Source organism: Narcine bancroftii, chromosome 3 (genome assembly GCF_036971445.1).
Source record: "Narcine bancroftii isolate sNarBan1 chromosome 3, sNarBan1.hap1, whole genome shotgun sequence".
NCBI classification, from domain to species: Eukaryota; Metazoa; Chordata; class Chondrichthyes; order Torpediniformes; family Narcinidae; genus Narcine; species Narcine bancroftii.
In genome coordinates, this window is record NC_091471.1 from 193,228,225 (window position 1) to 193,254,437 (window position 26,213).

The following is a 26,213-nucleotide window of genomic DNA, read 5'->3' on the forward strand; positions in this document are numbered from 1 at the left end:
ACACCTGTTTAATATCCTTAAATTCATCCTACACCACATCCACTGATCTCAAACATTTAGCAACATCTTTTTTAATTGATTACACCTTTTCTCTTAATTCAGTCAACTGAAGCTTATTTTCTTTATATCCTTGCATAACCTGTGCTGCCATATTAGTCATCGGACACATAAACTCCTCAGAGACAGACAATGTAGTGTCCTCCTCCACTTGTACAGTTTGAAAAATTTGTAAAGTAGGTGATTTTGTTCTTGAAACTTTTTTTAATTTCTGAGGCCTACCTTGAAGAATTCTGGCTGCTCGTAGAATTGCTGCAGTTTCTTCTTCTGTTTCTTCCAATAACTCTTCTTCCTCTTCATCTTCAGACTCCAGGGCCATGACCTGGACCCAGACCACCTGACTTCAGGTCTGCATCTCCTCCCGGATAGGTCCAAATCTGTTGGGTTGTCAGGGGAAAGGCGACCTGACAGCCTGCGGCCGATTGGGGGTAATACACAGCACATTGAGTAAAGAAAGCACACCAAAGCCTTTATTTCTAAAAAAGTCTGAGGAGATTTGACATGTCGTGGAAAACTACATCAAACTTCTACAGGTACACTGTGGATAGTGCACTGATTGGGGGCATAATGTCCTGGTTGGAAAACTCTAGTGCTCACGTACACAGATGTTTGGGGAAAGTGACAACCAAGCTAATTCCATCAGGGCTACTGTCCTCCTGCCAAATGAAGTCACTGATATGAGATTCCATCTCAAGAAGGCAACCAACAACATGAAGGATCACCATAGCTCCATTCACAATCCTTTCTCACTGCTACTTTCAGGAAGAAGGTACAGAAGAAATAATTCCAGCAACTTCTAGGTTCAATAATTTTTTTTCTAACAGCTATCAGGTTTTTGAACTCCTGTAATATCTCAAGCCTCACTATAATCTACTTGGGACCTCCAAATATCTGTCTGCATTACTGAAACATTTTTGCACTAACTGCAATTGTGAATAATTGTTTATCTATCCTTTTATATTGATTATCTTTTTTGCCTGTCATGGCCTTTATTGGTAATTAAATTTATACAATTGTAGTTAGAGTACCTTGCATGCCTGTTTGTCTGCAGCAATTAAGAATTTCAGAATATCCATACATTGCATATGACAAACCTTCATATCATCCCTTCCATCTTAATATGTGGCAGATCTACAATGGCAACAATTTTTGAAGATAGCTAATCTTGAGCAACATTTTTCATAATCCCTCTGCTGATGGAGCATTTTGAAAAGTTTAAAAAAGGCCATGTTTACTTTGTGTGGTGAAACAAAGAAGTGCAGATGTGACCTCACTCGACTGTACAGGCTGGCCCACCTCTGACCTTGTAACTCCTTCCCATAAGATTCCCAATAAAGGCTGATCCCTCCATACCAGCCTTGGATCCAAGCAAGCAGCATGTAGAGATGTGCCTGATGTTTCAGGATATTTAATCACTCACTTTGAGTCTGCATGCAGTTATTGATCGCGCTACACTTTGACCTTTCTATATTTTACTTGTGTTCTTTGTGCAGTGAGGATTATGTCCATGGTACCTCTTGATAGATAGATTTTTGTTGCAATTCTGTGGTGGGAGACATTTGGCTACTGAGAGGAGGGGATTGACAAGGTTCCTTTAACTATGGAAAAATGTTGACATTTCATCTGGCAGACAATGGGGATCATTCTACAGAATGAAAGCAACCAGATGCTCCCTGTTATGTGGTGTTCATATTATAGATCCCTGAAATCCATGAGCTGGCTCCTCTTTTGCCAAATATGGATGCAGTGGTCATGGTTCTTACTAGAGGTACTTCTCAACTATATTTTAGCATTTTAACAGGGATTTTGTCTGCTCCTGAGACCTTGTTGCTTTTCATCTATTGAGTGGGGCTGGGGGGTGGAATCTTCTCAACCAGAGATACCAGAAAGATTGTGGATGATAGTGGACAGTAGGATGGAGTCAACACACCTGTTCCAGCTGGTTTCTCCTTGATGTCCAGACGCACCTGTCCTTCCCTTTTTAGATTCTACTGCCCAACCAACGTCACATGCCTACACACTAGGCCTCCCACCTGACTTTCAAAATCAATGTGTAAAATTAAATAGATAAATAAACAGATTAAAATAAATAAATTGACCCTTGGAATTAAATAAATTTTCCACAAATCTCCAATCACTAAATCAGCCTTCAATCATCACCCTCTGTCTAGTGCTAGTTTTGAATCCAATTTACCCACATGCTCTTGATCTCGTGGACACCTGTGGTTCCTTGTTTGAAAACCTTACTGAAGTTTAGATAAACCAGCCATTCTCAACCTTTTTCCAGCTCTGGACCCCCTAGGACTCTGCACAAAGTTTATGGGCCCCCTTCCCCGTGAAGCAATCAAGTTTTTCTTTCTTCCGTACATCTCTCCTATCAACTATGTTTAAAAATATATATATTTATATTACGTGAGGTGAAAGGAAAACAAGGCAGGGTGGTAGGGTGGGGTCTCATTGAGATGGCTGAGATAAACCACATCTGTTGCATTGCCCTTATCAAATTTCAATTGATATGTTCAATTGATAAATTCAAAGTTCCAATAACATCCAGGGATTACATTTTTTTAAATTTTAGACATACAGACCCCATGCCACCCAAATACACCAATTAAAGTACAAACCCTGTACATATTTGGAGGGTGCCAGGAAACCAGAGCACCCAGAGGAAGCTCACGTAGACATGGAGAGAACATACAAACTGTTTACACACAGCACCAGATTGCAACCTGAATCACTGGTGCTTTAACAGCTATGCTAATTTTGCTGGCCAAGTTGGTAAGTTAATTGGGTGTATTTGGGTGGCATGGGATCCCTTTACTATACAGTATCTCTAAATTAAATCAAATTAATACACTTTGTTACCTCCTCAAATAATAAATGAGCTGGTTATGATCTTGGCCTGACAAGACCATGCTAAATATTTCTGATTAGTCCTCACCCTGCCAAGCAATCATTAATTCTGTGAATCAGATTCTTTTCTCTACTGACTTCCCTACTACTGATATTAGGGTCATAAGTCCGTAAATGCCAGACCTTTCTCTGCTGTCCCTCTTGTAAAAGGGAACACATTAACTGCCCTCCAGTCATCTGGTATCTCACTTGAATCTGGTGGAGTTTTTAAAATCTCAGCAATCTCCAGCAGTCTCTCTCCTTGCCTCCCATAGCAGCCTGGGATAAATCTCATCTAGCCCTGGGGATTTATCTACTTGTTAAGGAACTGAGTACCTCTTTCTTATTTATGGATACATGCATAAGGATTTTGTGGCTCCTTTCCCAAGTTCTTCAACTACAAAGGCAGTTTCCTTTACGAATACCAATAAAAAAATATTCATTTAGAACCTACCTGTTCCTTTTGGCTCGACACATATGTTGACCTAGTTGTCCCTAACTGGACCCTCCCTTTCCTTTGTTTTACTTTTATCCTTAAGATACTTTAAGAACCTTTTGAGTTTGCAATCCTATCTACTGGTGATATGTTGAGACCTTTCTTTCCCTTCCTAAGTGCCACTTCATTTTTTACTTCTGGCAAGACTCCCTGTTTTGAGTTCATTAAGCTTCCTTTTTCTCTCTTCATCCAACCCTCAATATCCATCAATATCCAGAGGTGTTTCTCAGTCCCTTCAGGAGTCTGGTGGAAATATATTTTCCTAAAAAAAGAGGTAGAATGAACATTTCAATAAGGCATAGCTCAACAGAATACTAAAACACCAAGAAAACCAAAATAAGGCTTGGACAGAGTAGATGCGGCAACGATGTTTCCCATGGTAGGGGATTTTAAGGCAAGAGGACATAACTTTAGGATAAAAGGCCATCATTTTAAAACTGAGAAACAGAAACATTTCTTTAGTCAGAGGGTCGTGTGTCTGTGGAAAGTCGCCACAGGCAGCTGGAGGAGCGAGATTATCAGGTGTATTTAAGGTGGAGATTGGCAGGTATTTGATTTGTCAGGGCATCAAAGGTTACAGGGCAAAGCCAGAGAGTGGGGCTAAGTGGGAGGATGGATTAGCTCCTATATCTTGTGATCTCGTGTGATCTTGTTCAGACAAAATAGCCAGACTGGATAGTACCGAACATCTCAAGGAGATACCGGAAATATCAGTTTATATTCTGAGGTCCCATAGAAGAAGGGATAGTGCCAGATGACTAGAGAGCGAAGATCATAAGGATAATGATGAGGATAATTTACTGTCATATAAATAAGTACAATGTATTGATGCAATGAATCAGCCTTTCCGTGCACCCAATTAAACACATGCGATCAATCAACCTACCGACCCCATACATGAGAACCAGGGCACCTTGCTGCAGCTACACTGGTACATGAAATACACAAGCATCAATGCCACAAGAGAAAAAAGATAATAACTATACAGTGACATTTGTTCTGATTTTCTGAGCTTTAATAGGTTTAAACTTGTGTTTTCCTGTTCAGCTCCTGGCAAAATATCATCACTCTCTGGTGCCATTTTTTTGAAATAAATCATTCTCCTGAAGAAGTTTGAACAACTAACCTGACAGAATACTTTGAAGAGGTAGTGTTCAGTTTCAACAGGGACAATGCCACATACTTGTATTGTCAGGTGCTTTTGCCTGAGGTACCACGCAGGTCAGGACAAAGATTAAGCCTTGTGGAGCTGGGGAACAGATTGCAAATTGGTCAAAGATAGGAGAGGCAAGAAAAAGTGTAGACTGGCGGGAGAACAGACTAACCATTAAATGAAAAGTGAACCTTAATAATAACTGATTCACCTGAGAAAATGCATTATCGTAAGAAATATAAAAACATCACCCATACCATGGAAAATAAGAAACCGAATAAGGCAAAAGAATAAAACATCTCAGGATATGTCAGAACAATGAAAAAAAGGACTGGGGTTTAATTCTGACAGTATAAGATATCTTTGGCTTGGCTTCGCGGACGAAGATTTATGGAGGGGGTAAAAAGTCCACGTCAGCTGCAGGCTCGTTTGTGGCTGACCAGTCCGATGCGGGACAGGCAGACACGATTGCAGCGGTTGCAAGGGAAAATTGGTTGGTTGGGGTTGGGTGTTGGGTTTTTCCTCCTTTGCCTTTTGTCAGTGAGGTGGGCTCTGCGGTCTTCTTCAAAGGAGGCTGCTGCCCGCCAAACTGTGAGGCGCCAAGATGCACGGTTTGAGGCGTTATCAGCCCACTGGCGGTGGTCAATGTGGCAGGCACCAAGAGATTTCTTTAGGCAGTCCTTGTACCTTTTCTTTGGTGCACCTCTGTCACGGTGGCCAGTGGAGAGCTCGCCATATAATACGATCTTGGGAAGGCGATGGTCCTCCATTCTGGAGACGTGACCCATCCAGCGCAGCTGGATCTTCAGCAGCGTGGACTCGATGCTGTCGACCTCTGCCATCTCGAGTACCTCGACGTTAGGGGTGTGAGCGCTCCAATGGATGTTGAGGATGGAGCGGAGACAACGCTGGTGGATGCGTTCTAGGAGCCGTAGGTGGTGCCGGTAGAGGACCCATGATTCGGAGCCGAACAGGAGTGTGGGTATGACAACGGCTCTGTATACGCTTATCTTTGTGAGGTTTTTCAGTTGGTTGTTTTTCCAGACTCTTTTGTGTAGTCTTCCAAAGGCGCTATTTGCCTTGGCGAGTCTGTTGTCTATCTCATTGTCGATCCTTGCATCTGATGAAATGGTGCAGCCGAGATAGGTAAACTGGTTGACCGTTTTGAGTTTTGTGTGCCCGATGGAGATGTGGGGGGGCTGGTAGTCATGGTGGGGAGCTGGCTGATGGAGGACCTCAGTTTTCTTCAGGCTGACTTCCAGGCCAAACATTTTGGCAGTTTCCGCAAAGCAGGACGTCAAGCGCTGAAGAGCTGGCTCTGAATGGGCAACTAAAGCGGCATCATCTGCAAAGAGTAGTTCACGGACAAGTTTCTCTTGTGTCTTGGTGTGAGCTTGCAGGCGCCTCAGATTGAAGAGACTGCCATCCGTGCGGTACCGGATGTAAACAGCGTCTTCATTGTTGGGGTCTTTCATGGCTTGGTTCAGCATCATGCTGAAGAAGATTGAAAAGAGGGTTGGTGCGAGAACACAGCCTTGCTTCACGCCATTGTTAATGGAGAAGGGTTCAGAGAGCTCATTGCTGTATCTGACCCGACCTTGTTGGTTTTCGTGCATTGTGCAATTATGTTAATTATAAAAGCTTCCATGCATAGCATCTATATGACAAACCAGTCTGGATGTAGAGGACTAACTGCTAGGAAGATAAGCAAAGATGAAATCACAAATATAAGTTTGCAGCCATGTGAGAGGCCAAACAGGTTGGGACTTTTACGTGAGTACTAGATGAAGTAAAAGCAGGTAACACTGGTAACCTTCAAACAGGATCAGTGGACAAGTAGTACTCACATCCACAGTGATGAAGTGTTTTGGAAGGCTGGTGATGAAGCAGATCAACTCCTGTCTGATTAGTGACATGGATCTATTCCAATTCACCTTTCATAGCAACAGGTCTACAATGGATGCCATCTCACTGGCTCTGCACAAAATATGGAACACCTGGACAGCAAAGATACATACATCAGGATGCACTTTATTGACTACAGTTCAGCATTTAACACTGTCGTGCCCTCAAAAGTGATCAGCAAACTCCAAGAACTGGGACGCAGCACCCCACTGTGTAATTGGATGATTGATTTCCTCACCTCCAGGCCACAATCAGTAAGGATTGGTAGGAACAATTCCTCCACAATCTTCATCAGTACCAGAGCATTCTCAGCCCCCTACTCTACTCACTTTACACCTAGGACTGTGTGTCTCGGTACGACAACAACACCATCTACAAATTCGCTGACGATACCACAGGTTGTATAAAATGAGGCGAATTAGTCAGCTCACAGGAGGGAGGTTGAAAACTTGGCTGAATAGTGCACCAACAATAACGTCATACTCAATGTCACCAAAGCCAAGGAGCTGATTGTTGACCTCAGGAAGGAAAAAAACAGATGTGATGGGGGATCAGAGGTGGAGAGGGTGATCAAATTTAAGTTCTTGAGAGTCACTGTCTCGGAGGATCTTTCCTGGACCCAACACACTAATGACATTGTGAAGAAAGCACGTCAGCACCTCTACTGTCTCAGGAGTTTGCAGAGGTTTGATGTGGCATCGGAAACCCTGGCAAATTTCCACAGATGTGTGTTGAATGAGGACATAAAGCCCTGCCAAATGAAATGGATACAGCCCAGGACATCACAGGTAAACCCTTCCCACCATCGAAAATAACTACAGGGAACACTGCTGACAGAGAGCAGCAGCAATTTTCAAGGATCCACATGTTGTGTTTGGAAAGTATTAGGTTTGCTTGGTTCACCAAGAGACATGTCTGGACACAAGTGATACAATCAAACATAACTTTATTGAACACAGGAGACAATCCGGCAAAATGTCAAATGATACTTAATTACATTCACATCAGACCCTGATTAGACTCCAATACCAGTGGCTGCTTATCCTCTACACATTCCTTCATGTATACACACTTCCCAGACATGGACTTTGAAACACACTCCCGATTCACTGTTGGTCCCCTGGGGTCAGAATATAACATCTCTGGGTGGACTGATGACCATCAGGGATTTAGCCATTTGGTGGCATAGCTGGCAACCCATGCCTTGCCATTTGGTTTGATCCACAGGCTGGAATCTCATGGAGTAAAGATAGAGCATCAGGTGCCATCCCTCCTTAAGAAATCAGAATTTTTAGAGACCAAGGGGAGTCATGGGTGCCTCCTGAGACCGACACGAAATTGCAGGAAAATTAGACCAAAAGGATACACAGAAAGATAGAGAGATAGAATTCCTGCAATATCACTGTTGTGCACTACAGGAGACAGTTCAGACTGCCCAAGTGCAAGTGACCAATGTAGAAACGAAAGTCATGGAGGCAGCTTCCAAGCTGATTGAAATGCAGCAGCTGCAAGCAGCTCCCTGGTCTGGTAACATGACCTAGGCAAAGACTGAGGCATTGTCCAGTGGGGGGAAGGGATTGACATATGATTGGGGGATGGATATGTGTGGATGGATGGTGATGACCATGGGGAAACTGAGTCCTACGACACATGCCCCCACCTTCACAAGCCAGACCAGTAACAGCATGGTCTCAGATCTGCTATGAAGCCACCCCAACAACGTTCCAAAAGGGGACATAGCCAAAGATGGGGGGATCTCAGTGTGATAAATCTGTGTCACGCTGGCAAATGTTATTTCTGTAGTAAGAGCTGGCAGCCCATACAGAAGTGTCCGGCTTGTTTCGCTACTTGCAGCTACTGTGGGAAACATGGCCACTTCGCTAAAGCATGTAGGGTGAAAAATGCTCCCACTGATAAGAAGAAAAGCGCCAAGAAAACTCATCCTAGAGCCGCTGAAATGGAAGACAACTGCAAAGGGGAAGGATCTTCAGCTGAATCGACTTCAAGTAACGGCGAGGTGAGATCAATACAAAGTTCCCCTGTGATAGCTCAATTGACTGTAAAGCTTGGGGGTTGTTACGGACTGGAACAGTCGACTATGAAGGGGGAGGTGAATGGTGAGACTGTCGATTGCTGAATAGACTCTGGCAGCACTGAGAGCTACATTCAAGAAAAGGTTGCTGAAGCCTTAAATTTGCGGAGATATCCAGCGAACTGATGGATATCGATGGCTTGTAGCGAACTTAAAAAGACTATACGGGACAAGTGTAAGGTTACTCTGAACTTCCAGGGACATTGTCTTGCTGTTGTTTGGCTCTTTGTAATGTCTGATCTTTGTTCCCGTGTTACTGTGGTTGGATATTCAATCTCAGATGAAAAGTGTAGTGTTAAATTTCGATGGGCCACTACCCACACTTACCATCCCCCACACTGGTTACTGCGGTCTGTCCATATTAAAGATCAAAGCCCCCTCCCTGTTCAGTAATCTATCTCCTGAGTGTCGACCGATTGCCTCTTACAGCCATTCTTACAGCAAAGAGGACAGTGAGTTTATTAAGGCTGAGACTCGGGCGGAGTCTGAACCCAGAAGGAGTCCATGGCGAGCCCAGTTGGGAGTGATGAAAAATCACACTAAGAAATGACTGACTATTGACTACAGCCAGACAATTAACCATTATACTACTTGGACACCTACCCATTGCCTCACATTAACAAAATGGATAATCAGATAGCACAATATAAGTGTATTCGACTATCAACCGTAAGGTAGCCTACCACCGAATTCCCATTAAAAAATGTGAACGACCCTATACGGCGTTCAAGGCTGATGGAGGACTATACCAGTTTAGGAGGGTACCTTTTGGAGTCACTAACGGTGACTAAGGGAGATGGATAAAATCATTTAGCACTTATGAGTTACAGGGTACATTCCCCTATCTGGATAATGTCACAATCTGTGGTAAGACCCAGACCGAACATGATGACAACCTAAAAGAATTTCTAGCAATGGCCAGAGAACTCCGCCTACATTTAACAAGGGTAAATCTGTTTTCAATGCAACAGAACTATCCATTCTGTGCTACATTGTTCGCAAGGGCAAAATCCGCCCCGATCCTGAAAGAATGTCATCCCTTAAGAAGTTGCCACCCCCAGTCTCCGTAAAAGCCCTTAAGACGTGTATGGGATTATTTTCCTACTACTGCAAATGGGTATGTGACTACGCTACAAAAGCACGCCCCCTGTTTGACACAAAATCTTTCCCTCTCTCTCCAGCAGCTCTGAAAGCTTTTGAGAGAATTAAAACTGATATTGCCAAAGCTGCACTCTCATCCATCGACGAGGATGTCCCATTCCAAGTGGAAACTGATGCCTCAAATTGAGCCTTAGCAGGAACACTTAACCAGAAAGGCAGACCAGTAGCATTTTTCTCCTGCACGCTACGCGGGCCTGAACTTAAACATCCGGCCATTGAAAAAGAAGCCCAGGCTATCAATGAAGCAGTACGCTACTGGAAACACTTTCTAGCTGGTAGAAAATTCACCCTGGTCAGTGATCAGAAATCTGTAGCTTACATGTTTGATACTAAACATAAAAGTAAAATTAAAAACGACAAGATGGCACACTGGTGAATAGAACTCTCAACTTACAATTATGAGATCCTGTACAGACCTGGCAAGTTAAATGATCCCTCCGACACATTGTCACGAGCTGCTGCCGGTACTCAGCTTGAAGGACTAAAGGAGATCCATAGCAGACTGTGCCACCCGGGGGGTCACAAGATTCTTCCACTATATAAGGGCTAACAACCTTCCTTACTCCCTCAAAAAAGTCAGAAAACTGACTAGAAGCTGCCCTGTTTGTGTGGAATGCAAACCGCAGTATTTTTAAGCTCCGGGGCGGGGGTGGGGGGGGGGGGGGGTCATTCTCATCAAAGCGACCAGATCTTTTGAAAGGATCAGTTTAGATTTTAAAGGCCCGTTACCTGCATGTTGTTTGGTGGCATTGTTGTCACTGGAAGTTCTGAGGTGGTTGACTACACTATATTGATTGCTGAGAAGAATGAGTTGATTTCTGAGGAAGGCAAGATTGGATTAGGCTGACATTATTCATGTTTAGAAGCATGCATAGTTCTGAAGAGATTTGACAAGGACTTGTTGAGAGGATGATTCTTTTCAAAGGAAAATTTAGAAGTAGGAGATTTTGTTTCAGATTATGGGGTGCCAATTTAATTCAAAGCAAGGAGAGATTTCTTCTAAGAAAAGGTTATTAATCTTTGGAATTCTTCACTCCTGAAAATTGTGGAGAGGAACTCACTGAATATATTCAAGGACAAAAGAGACAGATTTTTGGCCTGTAGTGGAGGCAAGAGTGAACAAGAAATAGAAGCAGGAGCTGACCATCCAGCCCTTTGTGCCTGCTGAGGCATCAAAAGAGATAATAGTTTACCTATTACCTCAGCCAGTTTCCAGCTCTAACCCAATGTCCCTTAATTTACCAAATATCTAAACATCCATCAATCTCTTTTTTTTTTATTTACATCATGGTAGAAGGTGGTTCCAGCCATTGAGAAGTGTGCTGCCCAATTAACCTATAACCACATATGGTTTTGGAGGTTGGGAGGAAACTGGAACACCAGGTCATGTGGAGAACATACAAACCCCTTACAGACAGTGCAGGATTCAATCCTGGGTCATTGGCACTGTGATCGCATCATGCTAACCGTACGGCTCTCTCTTGAATATGTCCAGCAATTGACCCTCCACAATTTTCCTGAGTCAAAAATTCGAAGGATTTCCCTCCCTCTGAGTGAAAACAAAATCCTTCTCATCTCAGTCCTGTACAGCCGGTCCTTGATTTTGAAATTGTGACCGCCTCCCCCACTCCCACTCCGTTTTCAAATTATCAAACCAAGGGAAGTATTAACTCTGTTTCAATGCTGTCAATATGGATAGGGTACTGACGACAGGATGTGATGAATAAAACAAAAGGTGGCACAGGCTCAGGGGCCATAATGCCTACACTTGTTCCAAATCTTTTTTTTCTGACTAGTATTTAGACTATACTAATGAAATCCTATCCAAGAAACAGTGTTACAGGAAAAAAGAATCTCAAGGTTGTAATTGATTTCATGTAAGTCCTCCGTCACTGGTGGGTGCGAGGGGGTGTGGACCACATTTGCACCTTCAGAGGGGCTGACACCAAAATGACTGTCTACAAAATTTTGGGGCAGTGTTTTAGCAAAAATTTATTATTTTTTTAATAAAAATATCCCCGCTGTCAGTTCCAACAAAAAAAAATACATTTTTTTTTGTAAGCCCAGCTTACATGTATCAATATACCTACAAGGCTAAAACTCTATGTTAATTTACTTTTTGAACCTTCTAATGCACTCAGGTCAGAGCTGTCACTATTACCCAATTATAATGATGCACCGAATCACGTGGTTTTGTCTGCACACACTACAATCACATGCTCTTGTTTCCATTGCTGCTGGGGTGTTTTATAGTCACTGCTTTTGTCAAATTTTCTAGTGTTTTAGCTACAATATTTTGATAATTAGTATTGGTGAACCCATATCAATGACTTTGTTGAGAATGAAGTAGTAATTAAAGGAAAATAAGGAAATTTAAAAAAGGCTTCCACTCAGTTACTAATAATGTTGTAACTAATAATTTTCTTTTACCAAATTTTCACTTTAACCACATGAAACTATGTAAATGTAATACAGTTAGGCTGTGCATATGATATTGTAATTTAAACATGTAATTTTAATTTTGCTAGTTTTCTTTCAGTGATATACTTTAGTACAAAAAAAAACATTAATAAGGATTCTATATGATCTGGTACAGGAGAGATACCATGAATTGAGTGACAACAATCCTAGTGACACCTCTATACTCTGACAATAAATCTGAAATCTAATTGTCTGGTATGAAAAATTAGTGCATCAAAGGTAACCAATAAAACTATTGTGTTGTAGTAAAGACCCACCATCCTTCAGGAGAAGTGATCTGTTGTCCTTGCTCTATCTGGTCTGTCGTTCCAAATCTACAGAAATGTGGTTAACTCTTATCTGCTTTATGAAATACCTGTAAGAGAGGTAATAAAGGATAGAAAATAATTGCTGACCTCAACAATGACTGACTTCCCATGAAGGAATCCATTTTTATAGATAGTCATTGACAATTGCATTCTGGTGAGCAAGTACAAACAGCTTTCGGACACCGTTTGATTCTGTGCCAGCGGTATTTTTTTTCTTCAGAGTCAGGAGAGCCCGTGAACACCCAAAACATACACCTGACTCTGCAGCACAGTTCTTAGATCTCCATCTGTCCCCAACAGGTTTTCAACTGCACATGCCTAGAGGCTCAAACTGAATGAATCAGAGGTTGGGACAAGCATATACTTATGTAGCAATTATGTTTAAATGCTAAATTCTCATTCATATACCATCAGCATAAAAGGGAGTCAACAGAAAATAGTTTGGTAGAAATTAGTGCTGACAGTAGTAAAACAAAGGAAGAGTTAGCTGTTGTTAGCTGTTGTCAATTTGAGATTACCTGGTAAATAAGAAAGTGAGAGTAATTGCAGGATATATTATAATAATAGGTGTTTCATCTCCCAAAGGGCAAAGAGAAAGATCAAAGTCATTTGGAAGTGAGTAAATGTTGAAAATTCATGCATGGAGATTGGAACATACCAATTTATGATTTTTTTTCCAAGAATACTTACATATATACATGTTTTTCCTATTTTATGCACATTTTTTCATGTTTAATATAAATTGTGGCATTCAAATGGTTACTTCTAACTTGCCTTGAATTAAGGTAAGGCCATAACAAATGTTCAACTTCAAAGAAAACTTTATTAGCTACAAAACATATCAAAAGTGCTTGGAGCATAGCTCAGTAGTAATTAGATTTTTTCATAAAGTATATTTTCAAATCATATACAGTGCACTGGTGTATGTGAAACAAATCAGATGAAAGGATGTGACAGGTCAAATGATCTAAATCAAATCAAATAAAATGGTGCAAAGATATAAAGGAACTGAGCTTCTGACCCAAAGGGAATGCATTAGTATTAAGAACCGAGGGCCATTTTTAGAGACATGTTTTTCTGAGAGGAAACTTCACCCTTCAGGACAGGAGACAGGATGGCACTTAAATCGGCCAGGACTGAACTCTGTCATATAATCTAAAAGGCAAAACGTAGGTACGCAGAGAATATCCATAGACCGCTGAGTGACAGCGGCGACATGAGGCGCATGTGCCAAGGGATCAAAACTGTAACAGAACAGGAGACAAGCTTGCGAGACAAAGACAACACCTCCCTTCAGGTCATACTGACGATGCAAGGTTTGACAAGAAGAACAGGTTAATGCTGAAGAAAATTCCGTGTCCCCTGATGAACAGGTCCACAGCATAATTGCGGTGAGGTGATGAAAACCGTATACAAGGTGAACCCACACAAGATGGCGGGGCCAGATGACATAACTTTTCAGGTACTGAAGGACTGCAGACCAACTGACAGAGGTCCTTACAGGCATCAGCACATCACTGCAGCAGTCCATCATCCCCATGTGTTTCAAGACAGCCACAATCATCCCAGTACCAAACAAGGTGACACCAATAGGTCTCAACAAATACTGCCCAGTAGCACTGGCTTCCAAGCATTATGAAATGCTTTGAGCATCTTGTGATGGAACACATCAAAACATACCTCACAAAGATGCTGGACCCATTTCATTTCATTTACTAATGGAATTGACCATTGATGATGGCTATAGTTTTGTTCCTCCACCTGAAGAATGAGCCTGCTTGGCATTTAATATGTTTATTCCTCAGAGACTGGTGGAGAAGCTGGCCTCGCTGAGACTCAACACCCCTCTCTGTAACTGGATTCTGGAATTCCTATCGGAAAGACCATTATCTATCTGGGCTAGCAGTACTGGCACACCACAGGGCTCTGTGCTCAGCCCGCTCCTGTTCATACTACTGACTTGTGACTGCAAAGCCAGATCTAGCTCCAAAAGAGTCATCAAGTTTGCAGATGACATGACAGTAGTTGGCCTCATCAGCAACAACCATGAGTTACACTATGGAGCAGAGGAGAGTCTCAGTCTGTACAAGTCAAGATGATTGTGGACTTCAGGAGGACCAGTGATGACCACCCTCCTCTACACATTAATAGCTCGGTAGTGGAGAGAGGAGTGTGCCGAGTTCCTCAGACTCCTCTTAAAAAGTGACCTTTATGGTCAGACAACATCTCCTCACTTATCATGAAGCCACAACTAATTTAAAACAGAGATGCAAGAAATTTTTTCAGCCAGTGAGTCATGAGTCTGTGGAACTTGTTGCCACAGGAGGCTGGGGAGTGAAGTTGTTGGGTGCATTTAAGGCAGAGATGGACAGGTATTTGATTAGTCAGGGCATCAAGGGTAATGGAGAGAAGGCCTGGGAGTGGGGTTGAGCAGGAGGCTGCATCAGCTCATGATAAAATGGCAGAGCAGACTTGACAGGCTGTTTGGCCTACTTCAGCTCCAATATCTTGTGATCTTTTTTGCGATTTCTGGTCAAGAACAGATATATTCTGAAAGAGTTATCTATCTCCAAAAAAAATAAAGGGATATCACAAGGTGTTATATATTGATAACCCAAATTTTAAAAGTTACTGCACAGGGAAAAGCTTTCTTGGGATAAGCTTCATGAACACTTTTAAATTTTAGATTTTTTTTACAGCTTGGTTGAAGCTGATTCCAGCCTTTTAAATGCATGTCACCCAATCACTCCCAAATTAACCGAGATCCCCATACATTTCAGAAGATGGGAGGAAACCAGAACACCTGGGAAAAGTCCATATAGGAGAACGTACAAACTCCTTACAGACAGCGCTGGATTCGAACCCAGATTGCTGGCACTGTAATTGCTTCACACTAACCACTACACTAACTGTGATGCCCCTTCTTTTTTGATATTTTCAGTTGGCCACTTATTAGTATCTATCTGAAAAGGGTTGGTCAGGATTCCACTACCTTTTGTACTCATTTCTGGAACAAAAAATATGATCCTTGTATATTGTTAAAAAAGAAAGTATCCAGATTCTGGCATCAAATGCAATACACAAATGTGCTGGAGAGACATATCATCTATAGGAAGTAAAGGGTCACCAATGTTTCAGGCCTCCACTCCTCACCTCCTTCCCCTCCCCCACTTTGTTTTTCAGGCATCTGCCTGCTTTTAAATCCTTTCCTCTAGATTCCATCCCCTTCCCTTCACTCTCCTATCAGAGAGCTACCGTTTTCCCCATCAATTCTCAGCTTAATTTTCTTCGAACCTCCCACCTGTATCCACATGACCTCTTATCTGTTAGCCTGTGCTCGTCCCCCTGCCCCTTCTTCCCTCCTATTCTCTCCTCCTGCCTGATTTTGCTAATACCTGATAGAGGGCACAGGTCTGAAACATTGGTTGCCCTTTACTTCCTATAGATGCTGCACACCCTGCTATATTTCTCTAGCACTTTTGTGTATTACACCCTTGATTATTGAGTCCTGACCGAAGTAAATAACGTGTCCATGTCTAACCCATCAATTCTTTATCATTGTTTTAAATAATTTAAAATCAGATCAAGATAAGCCTTGTTACTCCAGCATCATCCTGGAAAGCAAGACATTCATTTACCCAGAGACTGAAATTTCACAATTGGTTCATGCACCTCATCAATCTAAAAGGCATTCATGTGTTTCCTTGGGAGAACCTGCAGTGACCACATTGCTAAATGCTTTTCTATCCACCTGTTTCAAGTCCATGTCAGCAGTTTGAGTTCTTCATGTTGATTGGGAAACTGAAATGGCAGTGAGCCCTGAAGAAAATCTTAAAACTATGGTTTTAATCTTTTGGCAGATTGGTCACTGTGTTTATGAGCTGAAGGGTTGAACGGTGAGGTGAGGCAACTAACCTTTCTGACTGGGCCAGCATATTTTATCATGAGCTGTTTAACGCCAGGACCACACTGATGACCATGGATGTAAAAAGTGAATCAAAACTCACAAAAATAAGAGCAAGTGTACGGTGTCCCATACAATTGTTGCTATCCTAATACCACTTTTCTCTTCCCTCCCCCATATCGTTTCATACCTACTGTGTCCTGAAGTCTATATGTCCCTTTCTTAATATATTCTGTGTCATATTGAGGTTCATCCCCTTCCAAGGGAAGAACTATCTCTTCATCCTGAACATTCCTAGTTGCATCCTGATACTCGTCCTTGGTTCCAGATTCTGCAGTCAAGAGGAATCTCCTTCTGACAACCAGCCTGTCAGAAATTTACATTATTTCAATCACTTTTTCCTCATTGTTCCAATCTTTAGCAAATATTGGTCAAGTCAATACAACCTCACCTCATATAGTAGACCTGCCATCCCAGGAATTAGTCAGGTGAACAAATAAAATAAAATCCATCAATAATTATCTCTCTTATTGCTGGTTTGATCTCAATAGCTGGACCATGGGATAATGCTGGTATCGTAAGAAATATTCTCAAAATCTCCAAAGATTGTGCAAAGTATGCGTTATTTTGAAACCAAGATTTTGAGGCAAGAAGAACTAAAAAAAAATCATTATTGTATTACATGGAAAAAAAATCTGCTCATTGGATGCTTTCCTTATGATTCCAGTCCGAGAAGTTGTCACCCAAGTTACCTATAACTCTGTTTTCAAATTTCCAAATGTCTGCCTTTTGGCCTCTGTTCACATGTCTACAAACTTCTTAATCACACTCTCTCCTCCTCACATTTGTCCGTCTTTCCATTAAAACCATGATACGGTCTCACCGAGATTGGGTTTAATTTCCTCTGATCTAACACTGATGGGCATGTACTCGCATGTTCTCTTTGTCAATTTTTTTAAACATTTCTCCAGATTGCTAGGAATGCAAAGGTAATCCCAATTTATTATCTTTATGATATATCTGCAAGTTAAATCTTTCTCCCTCTTCTCATTTCCCTTCCCTCCAACAGTTAAAGCAAGGAACTTTAGCACGTACCTGTCTCCCAGCCCAATGGGCCAACCTCCAAATGTTTCTCACTGCCTTCAACTCAGCTTGCATATTCTCCTGCTTCACTCCTGCCTCCTCTCTATTGCTTCTCTGAGTTCCTTTTCCCTTAACCTTAGCTCCATCAAACTGCTGGCCGTCCACCAGCCTCCATATTCTTTGTAATGAGTAAACATTCCTTCACCCTCAAACAATACGCACACCCAAAAAAAATCCCCATTCCTCACTTTTCTATCCTTTCATACTTCAAGTACATCTTGATCTTGTTTTAATTCCAAATGAGTTTTCTCCTCCAAAATTCATGCCTTTCTGTCCAAGTACGGCATAGTTAGCGAAGTGGTTAGCGCAACACTATTACATTGTCAACGACGTGGGTATGGGTCCGGTAGTGTCATTAAGGAATTTACGCATTCTCCCTGTGTCTGTATGGATTTCCTCCGCATGCTCTGGTTTCTTCCCACCCTTCAAGACGTACAGGGGTAAAACTAGAGTACATGGTTGGGGGGGGGGGTGGGGGTGGGGGCATGGCCCCTGGGCTGGAAGGGCCAGTTACTGTGCTGTATGTCAAAATTTTCATCAAAAACATTTTTGAATATTTTAAAAACTCCATTTGAAGCTCTCCAGTCAATTTCTGTCTGTGTGTAAGGATGCAGGAATGACCCTCAGTAAAGGCAGAAATGGAGCCCCACCTCATCTTTCTTGTTGGTCTGTCACCTTTGACATAGTTGACCACATCATTTTCCTCCACAACAGTTATTTTGTTAGCTGTGTGAGTGTATAAGTGCCCTAATCCATTCTTATATATCTAGTCACTTGCAAGAAATTACATGTTTCCCTTCCAGATTTGCTATTCGCAAGAATTTGCCCTGAATTTCTATCATGTTTAAAACTGAAAATATGCAGATACTGGTGTTGAGTGTGCTAGAGAAACACAGAAGGTCACACAGCATCAATAAGAAATAAAGGGCAACCAACGTTTCAGGCCTCAGCCTAAAACATGATTACCTTTTGTGGATGCTGCATGACCTACTGCGTTTATCCAGCACATTTGTTTATTGCATTTCTATCTAGTGATATCCTTCATTAACATAATTTGTAAACTCAACATCAGTTTCTCTAAAATTCTCTAAAAACATCATCACCAGGATTACATTTCCCAGACTATCATGGTCCTCATCACCTCAGGTGATTACCCCATTTCTGCCTCTAATCTGACCGTCCCCCAACCCCACACCACCAGCTTCTGTTTCCTACCCAAAATTCACAACCAGAACTGCCCAGGCAGGCCGATTGCTTCTGCCCACTCATGCCTCACCAAACTCATCTCTTCCTATCTTAGCCCCTTCCCACCTACATCTAGGACATTAGACAGGCTCTCCATCTCCTTGAGGAATTCTAATTTTCCACCACCTCATCATCACACATCCAATCCCCATCAAGAAGGCTTCAGGAGCCTCCAGTTATTTCATAAATATAGAGCCATTCACTTCCTTTTGTGCTAACACTCTCCTCCACTTGGCAGAACTAACTCATCCTTATCTTAATAACTTTTCCGTTGACTCCTCCATTTCCTTCCAGATCCAGGGTGTAGCCATGAACACACACAAGGGTCCCAGATATGCCAGCCTGTTTGTTGGATATGTGGAAGAGCCCCTGCTCCAATCCCAACTCCCTCCACTTCATTTGTCTAGAACCTAACAATTTCATTAACTTCACTGCCAATTTCCACCCTACCCTTAAACTTACTTAGACCTCTTTGGACATTTCTCTCTACTTCTAGGACCCCTCTGTCACTGTCTCAGGAAACAAACTCTCCTTGTGCATCTATTGCAAATCATCTGACTCCTACAAGTGTCTGGATTATACCTCTTTGTACGATGACTCTTGTATTGACACTATACCTTCCTCCCAATTCCTCTTCCTCCACTATATCTGTTCCCAGGATGAGTCCTGAGGCCAGAACATCCAAGCTTCCCTTTTTCATTAATGCATATATTCACTTTTACTGTCACTGACAAAGCCCCTACCCAGACCTCCCTCATTTATTGTACTTCTGTCCACTTACCTCCAGGGAAAACAAGGATAGAAACACTTTGGTCGTCACTTTCCATACTGCCAGCCTCCGCATCTGATTCTTTATCCTCCAATACATCCGCCAACTTCAGTGTGATTCCAAGATCAGCTATAAATTCCCCTCCCCATCACTAATACACTTTTTGAATGTCTCCAAAGCTCCCTGGCCTGCTCTTCCCTCCTTAAGTCACCCATCCACCCCATTGGGTTATTTCCACTGTAACCACTGGAAGTCCAACACTTGTCCCCTCATTTCTTCCCTTACCTCCATCCAAGGCTACAAACAGACTTTCCAGGTGAGGCAAAACTCTACATGCACATTTTCCAACCGAATCTACTGTATTTGGTGTACTTGATATGGCCTCCTCTAAATCAATGAGACCAAATGTAGATCTTCCAAACAACTGTGCTATGTCTGTGGGTCTAAGCTTGTATTCTGAGTAACCAACCATTTCAATTCCCTTCATTATCCCCAAATGGACATTTCTGACCTGGGCTTCATCCATTGTCAGGCTAAGCACACAAATGTAAACTTGAGGAACAACATATCCTATTATTCCTGGACAGCTGAAAACCAAAAGCATAAACATTATTTCTAGCTAATGTCAGGTCACACTGACCTCTATCTGATTCCATTTTTCCCAGTTATGCTTTACCTCCGCCCATCCTTGCTTTCCTCTCTCACCTTCCCCCCCAAACCTCCATCCCAGTGGTCCCTCCTTCGACCTGTCTCTCCACTTCTCCCACTACCTGTGCTCCTCCTCCCCACCTTCTGTCCAATATCCTATTACCCCTAGCCCTTCCAAGTGGCTTTTCTCCTCTTTTTCCTTCTTGACATGCTTCATCTCCTTCAATTTTAGGGCTAACAAAGGGTCTGGCCCCAATACACGAGTTCCTCCAGCAGCTCCTTGTTTACTCAAGTTCCACAAATATGTTGACAACATTATTTTCCATCACACCTTCTCATTCTTTTGCAATATCTGAATAGTTAAACTGCTTGTCTGATATCTAGCACTTGATCAGCAGAATTTTCTTCAGTGAAATGTTAGGAAGATCATCACTTTTGTTTTCCATCTCTGTTGCAAACCTTTCACTGAACACTAATTCAGCCTTTTTTTCCCTTAGAAATGGCTGAGGCTGAACCATACCCGAAGTAATTCTCACGTCATATTTGTCTTCTGGATAAATTTTGACTATGTATCCATGCCATCATCACGTTTGCAGATTTCTACCTGAATAACATTTCCATCTCCCTTCTGCTTCAACAACAGTACTTCTGAAACCCTTTACTATACCTTTCCAATGCTTTCCTCTCTGCTGCATAGAACCTTCTTATTCAAAATTGGGCTTTCCCTATGCTAAAGTTCCAATCACCCATCAGCACTCGGTATTGTTCACAGATTTGGAACTACTTCTATTTTAAAAGGGTTATCATTGTTTTCTTTTATTTACACCTGAGTCTTACCCCCTCCAACCAAACAGTCTCTTCATATCTGACCATTACTCTGGTATTGACCTTTTAATCATCCCTGATTTTAATTGCCCCACCATTGGCAGCATCTCCCTTGCCAAAGTTGTAAGATCCAGAATGTTTCTCCCTTCTCCTCTCTCCCTGGCAAAAATATTTATTGAAAACAAAATGTTCACAATTTGTTCTGGTGTCGCTTCTGTGATTCAAGGTTAAATTCCATTTAATACTTCATTTATCTAGCAGTGAGTGATATTTCACTATCATGGATGTTCTGTTGAAATAGAAGTTTTTGTTCTGTTCATACTAGGCTTCCAAAATCTGCCCAACATAAGCACAATAAGTATTTTAGATATGGAAACATAAAGCATTGTTAATCATTATAAAAATCACAGAAATTGCCTTGTGAGGCGAGAAAATGTACAGCAGTAACTTGGAAATTTGACTCCCATCTCCACATTGATAAGTGGTCTTCAGAAATGAACAGCTGCATTCCACTTGAAAAGGTCACATACAGTCTTAGGAGTGTATATAACACCTTCCTAACAATCTGGCAGCCCTATTTAGAATATATAGGTACTTCATTGGCTGACCGCTACTGACTAGCCAACATACCTCTGTAAAGATTTTAACATTGTGATACCATCATGTCTCTATGTGTTTTACTGTATACACCTGATGATAGGATTTTTCTGTTTCTTTTTCTTCTCCCTGTTTAATTGGACATACCAAGGAGGCGGATGGAGGGATGGGTTTTCTTGATATTTTGTATTTTGTATGGTTGTTGATTGTTAAATATATTTAAAATAATCAATTAAATATACTAAAAGAGTAGGATAAATGTTTAGCTCTATCTAATGGAGGTTTTCAAGGAGGTTGCAAGGAAATTTGATGAAGGAAAGGTTGTGGATATTGTCAACATAGACTTTTGGGCACTTTATCAAAGGCCTTACAATCGGAGGTTGGTCTGGAAGATTCAGTCACTTGGTATTCAGGAAAAGGTTGCAAATTGGGTTAGACATTGGTTTTGTGGGGGAGGCCAAAGAGTGATGGTAGATGATTGCCTCTCTGACTGGAGGCCTTTGACTTGTGGTGTGCCTCAGGGATCAGTGCTGGGTCCATTGTTGTTTGCAATCTAAATCTATAATCTGGATGATAATGCAGTAAATGTAATCAGAAAATTTGCAAATGATCCTAAGATCAAGGATGTAGTGGACAGTAAGGAAGGCTATTAAAGCTTGCAGCAGGATCTGGTCCAGCTTGAAAAATGAGCTGGAAAATGGAACGTAATGCAGAGAAAGGTGAGGTGCTGCATCTTGGGAGGACAAACCTAGGTTGGAGTTAAACAGTAAATGGTAGGGCACTATGGAGTGCAGGTGAACAGTGGAGTCTGGGAATACAGCTACACAATTAATTGAAAGTGTCATCACAGGTAGATTAGGGCCATCAGTAGAGCTTTTGGTATGTAGGCCTTGATAAATCCAAGTATTGAGTACAGGATTTGAAATGTTATGGTAAAGTTGTATAAGACAGAACCGAGGCCACATTCAGTGAAAAGTGTGCAGTGTTGGTCACCTGCCCAAATAAAAGATATTAAGAAAATTGAAAATCCAGAGAAAATTTACGAATTTTTTGAGATGAGTTGTAGGGCAAAATTCCCCATAACTCAACCTTCAATAGGAATTTTATCAGGGTGTCCTGGCCAGCTGCATCACAGTGTGGTTCAATAGCTGTAGAGAAATAGATCAGAAGTCAATCCTCCGGGTCATAAGAGTGGCAGAGAGATTCAATGTAGTCTCCCACCACACACCCCCGCCCCCCAATTGATGTAATCAAATCATTGTCTGAAGAGGGTGTGCAAAATCATTGAGGACCCCTTCCACCCTGCGCACAGCGTCTTTCAGCTGCTCCTGTTGGGAAAGAGATGCAGGCGTATCAGAGCTAGCACCACCAGGCCGAGGAACAGCTTCTTCCCATGGGCAGTGAAAATGCTGAATGACCAAGAAACTGCTCCCACTAACCATCCGAGGTCCTCATATTCATGAAACAATATTTATCTATTTGCATATGCATTATTTGTCTGTATGTGTGTTAATGTCTGGTTATGTGTCTGAGTGTTTTGCATTGACAACCAAAGAACACTATTTTGTCGGGTTGTACTTGTACAATCACATGACAATGAACTTGGCTTGAAGTTAAATCAGTTAGGCCTTTATTCCCTAGAATGTCAAAGAATGAGTGATTTGATAGAGGCACAGAACATTATGAGTGCAGATAAGAGTAAAAGCAAGCTGGCTTTTTCTACTGAGATTGGATGAGATAAGAACTTGAGAACATGGGTTAAGATGATGATGACTCACTTTATTGTTGTTGTACCAGTAAACCAATGAAATAAAATACAATCAGCATCGACCAGAAGTTAAAAAATACCAGTCCTATATACATTATAATAAAACATCTGCAATTAAAACCAACAACAAACTATTCGACAACAAACTGCTAAAAAGTACTGATTTTACATTATGAGTGCAGGACTACTCTGCACCATGATTCAATGTTCAACTGGATGAACAGGCCCCCTGCATAGCCATGGCTGAGATGATGAGAACCCTATCCAAGGTGAACCCACACAAGGCAGCAGGACCAGACAACATACCTGCTCAGGTACAGGACTGTGGAGGTCCTTCTAGACATCTTCAATGTATCACTACAGCAGTCCAACATCTCCATGGGTTTCAAGACAGTCACCATCATCCTTGTGCCAAAGAGAGCAACAGTAACAGAGACTACCACCCTGTGGCACTGACTTCCACCATTCTGAAATGCTTTGAGTATCTGGTGATGGAATGCATCAAAGCACACCTCCTAGAGACCTTCATCCTGTTTCAGTTCACCTGCAGAGAGAAACATTCCACTGATGATTTGATGGCCTTGTCCCTTCACTCCATCCTGACCTGCCTGGAGAATGAGATCTCATACATCAGGCTGCTGTTCAGCAACTTCAGCTCAGCATTTAATATGATCATTCCCCAGATGCTAGTGGAGAAGCTGTCCTCACTGGGACTCAACAACCCTCTCTGTAAATAGATCCTGGACTTCATAATGAAAAGACCACAATCTTTCCGGGTTAGCTGCAGAATATTGAAGATCATCACACTGAGCACTGGCTCACCACAGGGCTATGAGCTCAGTCCACTCCTGTTCATGCTATGAAAGTACTATCTATTTAACAATATTTATTTATTTTTATATCTGTATACATGTACTGCATATGATTCATTTGTCTGTATGTGAGCTTGCAAGCTTTTGCACCCAGGATCAGAGGGTGCCAATTTGTCAGTTTGTACCTATACAATCAGATGATAATAAACTTGAACTTGAACTTTCCCTTGTACACACTCACCCCCAGCATCTGCAGACTTTCTTGTTTAAAGGTGAAATATTTAAGGGGAACATTAAGAGAAATTCTTCACTCAGAGGCTGGTGTAGAGTGTAGAACGAGCTGCCAGTGGAGATGGTGAATGCATTTCAACCTTTAAAAGAGATTTGGATAAGTACATGGATGGGAAGAGGATGGACGGCAGTGATAGGAGTGCAAGTCATGGAGGCTCGGTGAAATAATAGTTTGGCACAGACCAGATAGGCTGAATGGCCTGTTTTTTTCTGCTGTTGCGTTCTTTAATTATCTCCTTGTGCATGTTGAATTCCTTTCACAATGTCTATCCACTTGAATACTTGGCTCTGGCATGATATGGCTTTTCACATTCACATCCTAGTTTAAATTAAGAGAAGGGTATCCTAATTAGCTTCTTGTCAGACTTTGATCACTTGTGATAGAAGAGCTGTTTATTTCCATTGCGTGAAGCTACCAAGTGTTTAATGATCAAGAAACGAGTAAAGTAGGATGCTGTGAAATTAAGGAGGTGCATAATTTGAGTCTTAATTAGATGCTGCAACCACCCAGCTTAAAAAGAAACTACCCAAACTAATTCCAGCACTGGGTGGGCAAGCATCCACAGACAAATAATCTCGAAATTCTGCTCTATTCAAGGCAAAGAGGTTGAAGTCGAAATTTGGGCATCACAACAGACATGAGAATATTGAACATTCATATGCATGATCATTCATCCTTAAAATAGACTTATTCAGATGGCTACCAGGTTTTATCTAAACTTCTCCAGGCATTACACTATCTAGAGCCATTTTGATGAGTCAAAACATGATAATGAATGTAAGGAGCTTACCTGACTGTGGCTGTCAAAGCTTGTTAATGATGACTCCATTATACAGGTATTAAACCTTCCATGCAATTAACTGTTTGAGGTATACTTATGTGATTCCACAACCAACTGGGAAGGCTGTGGACAGTTGAAATAACCCTGGCTACATGTAACCCTATCAATAATCTTTACAGGTAAAAATATCAATGGACACCCATAGAAATTCAGACCTGAACATGCATCAGTCGCATATATCAGCTCCAAAGAATTCCCATTGGCAGCATGTCAGACACCATGAGGAAGAACATCATCACCCTCATCTTCAGACAGAAGGGGGAAGAAAAGGGGATATCAGGAATTCGAGACCCAAATCATTGTTAAACATTGACTACAAAATCCTGACCAAAGCCATTGTCAATCGAGTCAAGTCTGGCCTGGGGCAAGTTATTTGCCTAGACCAAAAATACATGATTCCAGGCAGGAAAACCTCTAACAGCCTTGGACTGCACAGAGATACCATCACCTATAATAGTGGGGTGGACACCCGCCCGGTCAGCTTAAGCCAGGAGAAGTCTTTTGACCAGATATCGCACATGTTCATGATGGATGTACTCTCCGAAATGGGCTTTAGGGAGGGAATCCAAAATTGAATTAAACTGCTCTAATGGACATCCATAGTGCAGTCCAATCAGTAGGTGGAAAACAGATAGCTTCCCCATCATCTGAAGTCATGCACGGTTTCCCACTTTCTCCACTCTTATTTGTGTTATGCATAGAACCTTTCGATGAATCCATCAGGAAGTAGGAGGGAATAGAGAAGTGATGTTGCCAGGCAGTGGAGGCACTGAGGTCAAAGCTTCCCAGTATGTGGATGACATCACCATCTTCTGTTCAGATAT